The 8,225-nt window shown below is 45.0% G+C and overlaps 1 long non-coding RNA gene across 1 annotated transcript; it reads left to right on the top strand.

Moving 5' to 3' along the window:
• Window positions 1-35: 35 nt before the first annotated feature.
• On the top strand, window positions 36-3,496 carry LOC146638468 (uncharacterized). The gene is made up of 6 exons (XR_014906654.1): window positions 36-171; window positions 1,126-1,158; window positions 1,336-1,365; window positions 2,017-2,064; window positions 2,156-2,275; window positions 2,392-3,496. It is a non-coding gene; the product is annotated as an uncharacterized LOC146638468 (long non-coding RNA).
• The last annotated feature ends 4,729 nt before the right edge of the window (window positions 3,497-8,225 follow it).

The raw sequence follows: 8,225 nt of genomic DNA, 5'->3' as shown, positions 1-8,225 counted from the left end.
CCCCTCCCCCCATTCAACCACTCGCCTCTCTGTTCCAGTGTGTTTACTACACTGCCGAGCATAAGGGAGACACTCGTCTTCACATGCACTGATCCCACAGAGAAAAAAAAAACAGTTTTTAGTTGTATTTGTAAGGGAACCCTCCAAGAGATCAACATGCCCAAGAGAAAGGTACGTATTACGAAAATAGCAAAAATACTTTGAGGCGGATAGCAGCCATTAATGCAATGAAAACGATTGTGAAGACATCCCTCTGAGACATTACTTAATTATAACGCAACGGATAGCGGTTATTTTTCGCTGGTAATTTTTTGCCTGTTTTCTAGATATAATCTGCATTTTTTTTGTGTTAGAGCGAATATTTTCCTGCTCGGACACGGCCTTTAAAACGCCTTTTTCGTGTGCGAGCCGCTGTCCTTTGGGGAGTCAGAAGTCTCTCGGTCTCCATGCAGTTAAAGCACAAGCAGCAGCCATGCTTTGCAGCTCTTGTCCACCTTCGTCGCCCGACCTACCGAGAACAAACGCTTCGCTTATCGCCGTTCGGGCTCCAAACCGGCCCGAAGTGGCGCCAGAAAATGCCTTAGTGGCTTTACTTTGCATTTTGACCGCGAAAACAAACATTCGCCGTCGCGTTTCGATAAAATTATATATTTTCTCTCTTTGTTCGCGGTCCCAAATGGCTGCGATGGCGTTTCCCTGCCGCCCGGTGGCGCCTGTGAGCCCGCTAAACATGGTCCCTCCCCCTTCTCAGAGACTCCCGCGCCAGCTTTCAAATCTCAGCTCCATGCACTGAATGAGAGAAAGAGATGGGGGGGCGTGGAAGGGGAAAGCAAGGCCTGGACCCTCGAAATATGGCCTCAGAGACCCGCATGACTCTGCTCTCACAGCCTCCGTCGGAATCCAGGCGTGGAGCCGGCATTTCTGGCCTGTAAATCGCTTAAACCCACCTGTATTTGAAATGAACTTTGCTTTTCACCTGAAACTGAAAAGTTTTTTCAGCACCTCTATGACCAATCCTAATATGTGTCCAGGTCGCACAGCATCTGTTCGCTGTTGATATAAACAGCAGCTAAGCTCTTATTTTTTCCAGTCACTCATTTAAAGCTGTTGTGTTGTGTTTTTCAGGCACACGGAGCAGAGGCAGGAGAAAAGGAGGAGGTAAGCAAGGAAACGGCGAGCTGCACCTCTCGCACGCCATTTAAATTCAGATTTTAATCAGCACGTGAAAGATTAAAAGGGAAAATAAAAATTTTAGATTAAATACCTGTGTGTCTGTGCTTCCTGCTTGTCAAAATAAAAGCCTCGCATTAACAACAACCTCTTGTCATGTTTCAGCCCCAGAGGAGATCAGCTCGGTTATCGGCGGTAAGATGGCACACACTTTTCCACGCTCACCGACATCACCTGATGAGAATGGACACGTAAAAAACCCAAACAAAGCAGAGCGGCTAAAAGTGTAGCACATGCAGATATTTAAATTGAGTGTGCATAGGGGCGCATAGGAGCAAGAACTGCGTTTTCCAGCAAAGCAAAACTTTTCAACAAGTTGTTTTTGCATAACAAAACATAGCAGTGACTTGAGAACAGTTATATAGTGCATTAAAATTACTACAAATGTCTCAGATATACTTTAATTTGCCTAAATTCACAATTAAAGCAAGATTAATGAACATTACAGTGAGTTAAAACAGCCAAAATCAACCTCAAAGATGTGTTCACATGTATCTACATGTAATACTAACTAAAAGCCAATAGCTGGCATAATCGACCCCCAGTATTGACTGTGGGGGTTTTTTTTCTTAATGAAGCAAATTATTGGCATGCTGTGTCTTTATTGAAAGAAGTTTCTTTTCAGGAACATTTTAGGGGTTTAAAGATGTCTTTCATGCACCAAAGTCCTCATGAACATTCAGAAGTACTGGGAAAAAACAGGCTCTAAACTATCATAGATACTCCTGTAGTGCTGCTGTATTCAAGCGTAGCAGTTTCCACATCGCTTTCCTCTTCTTTCCCCAGAAACCGGCCCCGCCCAAGCCGGAACCAAAGGTGAAGAAGGCGGCGAAGGTGAGAGGCTAAATGAAGTAGTATTCGAGGGTGGAGGGAGGGCGTTTGTAGATGCTCAGCATGCTCACTGCTTGTGTCTAAACCTGAACAGAAAGAAAAGGCTGTGAACGACAAGAAGGAGGACAAGAAGACCAAGAAGGCGAAGGAGAACGCCGAGGCAGAGGCGAACGAGGAAAACCACTCTGAGAACGGCGAGGCCAAGACCAACGAGGTGTGTGCGCAGGGGGACGCCCCTCCCCTTGGCCTTTTTGGACAACCCTGGTGATTTCACGATTTCACCAAAAACGAACAAAGTTTTAACTTCAGCCTTTCTGCTTCATCCCTTAGGTGGAGGCAGCTCCCGAGGAGGCCAAGGAGGAGGCCAAGTCCGAGTAGCACCACTGCCCAAACTCTCCTCCTCCATCTTCTACAGCCCCTTCCCCCCCACTCCACCCAAAAAACTACCCCAGCCAGTCCCACCCCACCCCCCCTCTAAGTCTCTCTCACATGGTTTCCCTCCAAGGCGTATTGTTAACAGAGGAATATTTTTATCAATGATTTTATAAGTATCCGTACAGATTTTTAGCACAAAAAAGCAAAGCTGATTATGGAGCGCCTTGCAGATTTGCAGTGGTCATATCAAAGTGTCTGCAAGCGAAATGAACACACTAAAATCTTTTTTAAATGGCATTTCATGATTGTTGAAGGCTTGTTTTTGGTGTAGAAAGCGTGTCCCTGCCGGATTGGCCATGTTGTGAGTTGTGTATTACTGTGGGGTTTTTTTTGTTTGTTTGTTTCACTTCTAACTCCACAAAAATCAGACCTTTTCTTCCTCACCTCCTCCCCTTTCTCCCCCCTTTTATCCACGTTTTTACTACAACGGTTCAGACATGTCGGTGTGGGCGATTCCTTTTAGACCTCTATAAACGTGCAGTGAGTCCCCTCCTCATTTTTTTTTTTTTTTTTTCCATTTTTGTTTCTCTGCTTCTGTCTCATGGTGTTTTTTTTTTTTTTTCTTTCATTGAAATTGTGTTTTGACGAAGAAGAAGAAAAAAAAGATACAAAACGAAAAACTACTAGCGTGTTGTCCATAAGAAAGAGGAAGACGAACATGTGAAACATTCCGGAGAACGGCGACTGCCTCCGATCCGTCTCCTTAGACGACCCTGCGTGTATAAAAGAAAAGAGGAAAAAAATTCTAAAAAAAACAACAAAACAAAACAGCTCCCGCTCCATCCACGCTGTCACGCCAGCTTTTCTAAACACTGTTTTTTGTTTTAGTTTTTTCTGGTTTGGTTCGGTTTTTTTGGTTTTTTAACAGCGATTGAATTTGGAATCCTTCTGTGACAAAAAAAAAGGAAAAAAAAAAAAGAAAAAAAACATATATGCAGGTGTCCGGTCCCTCTCTTATGTTCTGAAATTCTCTTAATAAAAAGAAGTCCTGGGAATTTTCCTCGAATCGGAGTGTCCAGTTTGCTTTCTTTGACGACAGAGTGGGATAAATAAAGGGAAATGAATGGGGGGAAATGGGTTGTGAGTCAAAACTCAAGCGTTTCGTAGGTAAAAGCAACCATGTGTTGTCTTTGAATTGAAATATAAAGCCTGCTTGCGTCTTTAAAGCATGCGATTTCCACTACTAACTGTGCTTAAGAGCCTCCCGGGATCTATCTGTACGCATAATCAAAAATGACTGCATTCATTTTTCTTTTTTAAACAAGAACATCCTTGCCACTTAGCAAAATCCAGTATTTCCTTCAAGAGAAGCTGCTGCAGGTTATAGATTCCACATTTCATCCGTCCTCCTTTCTCTGATTACACACTCAAGTCCACTTCATCCTCCAAACTTACTCGAGGCATGTTTGTTACAGCCCAGACTGCAAATATCTGTTGCAAAAGACTCTTTAAGGGAGGTCAGGTCAGCGAAAGGTCAGCCAGACCTTCATTGTTCATCCCACTGATCGATCCTTCTAAAATGCACCAGTGAGAGGACATCATACCCAGTAACTGAGCAAAGCCTTTAATAAAGTCATGCTTCTACATCCTCTCTGGCTCGCAGCCTTTACAAACCCAGAGAAAAAGGGCCTAGATGCAGACAGTTCCTAACTGCCCGCTTCTTCCTTCCCCTTTAGGGCTTAACACGCTCACGTTAAACCCTGGCGCGAGTGCTGTGACCCACATTCACCTCGACCCTGAAAGAAAGAAGAAGTTGCTGCTTTATTTCGTAACCTGCTTTAAAGAGAGCCCCGCATTTAGGTTGCACGTACAAAGCTTTCATGCATCGGTTCATGGCAAAGGCCTGGCAGGAGAATGGTGAAGAAGATGCTTGTAGTCTGCTGAGCAAACACGGTGTGAGTGGGCGACTCTGATGTGCACTTGCCTGCAGCACTGGGTGTGTGAGCGTGCACGCTTGCTGCGTTCTGTTGAGCCTCAAAGTCAACCGCTGCTGTGAGTTCAAGTATATGAAGACACGTGTGTGTGTGTTTGTAACAGCATTGTTTTCCAGGCTTGGACTGGGTGCAACAGCCTGCAGCAGCTCCTCTGGTTTAAGCTTCAGCTTTGTGTCTTCATGTGCTTCACTTATCTGTGAATCACTGCACAATATGACGCTCGATTTTAATTTGTATTTATTTATTTTGTTTAGTTTTGGGTTATTTCCCCCCATCTCTTCCGCTATGCTGTGCAGCAGTCTCAGTCCCTCTGACCTGCATTGTCATGGCCGAGCACTGGGCTCCATTTTGTCGATGTCTTGCTGTGCGTTAAGCGTCGTTGCGCCTCGCCGCCACTAGATGTCAGTCTTGTCTCATATTTCATACCTTAAAAGAAACCAAAACAAAAAACGCTCTTTGCCCACGGCCTCATGTGGAGCTTTGATTAACCTTACATTTGATTAACTCATGCATTAAAAGGCGTTATTCTGTTTTTTATTATTAATTTACTATGAGAGATGACTCACACATTTCTTAATAGAGCAAAAAAAAAAAAAAAAGCATTTCAAAGGCCTCCTTACCTCCCTTCCCCTTCTTATTCACATCTCGCTTCGTTATGGCTTTTAATCCTCTTGTCATCAGCTGTTGTTTAATGCATTTACTTTTCAATCTAGTGTGACTTGAGCCGGGCCGGATAAAAGCACACGGTCGGGCCCAGGCGATTAATTCGCAGTCTCTGTGTGTGAGATCCGTCGATAAGTGAGGGAAACTAAAGGAAATACATTATTGATCAGACAGAAAGTTTCAGATCTCAGCCAGGGTGGTCTCTTTTTTATTGCTCATCACCTTCTTTCATCTGTGCACTCCTTGTGATATTCCTCAGCTCTTACACTCTCATTGATCCGTCCATTCAGCCCTCTGACTCGTTAACGGCTTTGATACCGAGACACACACAAACACGCGCAAACAAACCAAACATGCAGCCCTCTCTTAAGGCAATCGGGCATCAAAGTTCTAATGAGCCCCTACCGATATTGTTTTATCTTCTGCCTGTGTGTGCGTGCTGAGTGCTCTGGCTGAAATTGAATGTTTGTCTGCCTGCTTTATCTGTCTCTCGGCCCATCTGCCGGTCTGCCTGCTCATCCTCTTCTGTCTTTTCACTGTCTGGTCTGAGTAATCACAAGGCTGCTTTGCCCCCGCCGTGCATGAACCCCCCTCCACCGCCAGTGTTTACTCTCACTTTGTCCTTACTCCTGGCAGGCTTGTTGACTAAAATAGCCCCCACCCCCATTTTCCCCCTTTTATTTATTTATTTTTAAACATTTGCACAGCCTATTCTGTCATCCCACGCGTTTTCAGCTCCCGTCGTTTACCTCCCCCCTGTCCGCATCCCTCTGGTCAGGGACGGTGCATGTTTGCACACATCTTCCCCGCGTAGTTCGGTGTGTGTTACATGGAAGGAGATGGAGGGTGGGGTGCTCTCTGAGTAAAAAAGAATGAGGATGACCTTTTGCGAGGAAGTGATTTAAATGATGCCCTGTCGTCAGCAGGAAGAGCACTGTGTGAATGTGGATGAGCAATTGTTGTGGAAAGGACGTCACACTTTTTGCACACGCGTAAAGCTGGGGGACAGTGTGCGCGCACACACACACACACACACACACACACACACACACACACACACACACACACACACACACACACACACACACGTTCAGGTTCACATTTTCAATGGAAAATGTCTGGCTGTCTTAAACAACTGTTTGTGTTCGACTGTCTTGTTTATCTGTACTCGATGGGGGTGGGATGTTCAGGAGTGAATGGGAAGACGCAGGAGGAGAAAGAGAGGAAGAGGAAACTAACGGGAGGTGAGGAAGAAGAGGGGAAGGGGAGAAGAGAGGAGAGGAGAGGAAGTGTGCAGGGGAGAAGAGCTGGATGCAGATGGGGATCTATTCTCTCCGTGCACACAGACAAGATGGAAATGAGTGGGCGTCTGTGACGTCAATCAGTGAACACACACACACTCCCCTCCTCTTCCAGTCCCATGCTAATACATGCTTCACTGCAAACAGCAGCAGTCCTACGGATCACAGGCATAAACATCAGCACACACAAACACCATCTCCACACACACACACACACACACACACACACACACACACACACACACACACACACACACACACACACACACACACAGGCACATTCAGATATGCAGAACTGAGTTTCATCTCTGAGCGGCTCGCGGAGCGCAGGATCTCTGCTCTGTTGTTTACACAGAGAGAAAATCTTGTTTGGCGCCACAGATGGCATTTAAAGACACTCAGATCTTTACCAAAGTATAAAACATAAAAACATTCTAATTTTAAAATTTCAATAAGAAACAAAAAACTGGCATATAAGCCGACTCCAGCGCACGCTTACAGCCACTCTTGTTTTTGTGCAGACCTAATGGAAAGTTGCTGTGCGTATGTAATGTGGAATTATCTTCCTTTTAATGGATGAAGGTTCCGCTGAATTCAGTCCCGGCCTCCGTAGACTTCTCGTGCCATCTTATCGCTGACTGAGGGAATCGAAACAAGAAAATATAAATTCTTCATGTATAACCAAGAATGTACACAATATCACACAAGACAGCATTAGGGGGTTGTTGGAAGAATGAAAAGAAGATGACTACAATTAAGGCATGCTATTGACGCACATAGATGGGTTATCTTGTTGAATGCTGGGTAACTGTACCCCACTGTTCATTTAAATGAGAGGGTGTGAAGAGTCTAAAAGGAATCCACCGCATCTTGTCTTGAACATGAAAAGAACTACTTTCTAAAAGCTGACATTTTTTGAAGGATTTGAGCACAGAAACTGAAATTCGTCAGTGAATGTCACAATACATCATCAGCTACATAGCAGCACTTGTGCTGCTGTATGAAGCAAAACACTTAGTAAACTCACAGCAGCCACCTGCATGTTTTTCTCAGTAAAATGGGCCCCTCCCACTGTCGTAAACCTCCCTTTCCGTCCGCCTGATTGATCACCTCTTATGTAAGCCAGTGTCTTTGCCACACAGCCACCATTAAGATCCATTATGCTGAATTTAGTTTGCATAATTAAAAAAAGAAGTAAGGTCTCGTTGACCCGCGGGTTCCTGAATAAATCTGATAACTAAGAGTGAAGTAGGCAGGCGGGAGGCACAGACAGCCGCTCAGTAAACATAATTGTCTGCCACTATATTCCACATCGGTGCACAATTTTCCACTACTTTAAGAGGAAGTTAAAGCCATCGTGGTGCGAGCTGAACGTGAAAAACATCACAGATGGGTTGGCGCCGCTCGGAGAGAAAGAAAGTGATATGATCGACAGCTTTGATTCCTCAAGGTTTTCTGATTCAGGGCCCATGTAAGGCGTGCATTTGGCAAGTTCGCCTTTAAGAAATCATCCATCCATGTCACAGAGTCGTGACGACACAGACTTCTATCTAGAGAAATGAAAAAACTATTTTTGAAACACTCCACGCTGCCTGCCCAATTTTTGCTTTTAAGGATGAATTACCGGATAAAGTAAGAGCGCATCCGTTTCAGAGCGGGGGCGGCGCGTGTCTGTGTGTGGGGGGGGGATTTGGGTGTGTGGGTGTGGTGGGTAGCATTAATGATGCAGCAGACACTTGTCTTTCTGGCTGCTTTACTTCTTTGAGTATTTATCTCCCCCCCCCCTTCCCCCCCATAATGTTCTCATGTATCCTCAGCTGGAAGAGGACTG

The sequence above is a fragment of the Diplotaxodon limnothrissa genome, linkage group LG2 (genome assembly GCF_057381915.1).
Source record: "Diplotaxodon limnothrissa isolate DT_005_m linkage group LG2, D_limnothrissa_male_GT1.1, whole genome shotgun sequence".
Lineage (NCBI taxonomy): Eukaryota > Metazoa > Chordata > Actinopteri > Cichliformes > Cichlidae > Diplotaxodon > Diplotaxodon limnothrissa.
Note: the sequence above shows the minus strand (reverse complement) of the source record. Positions and strands in the feature narration are given on the sequence as shown.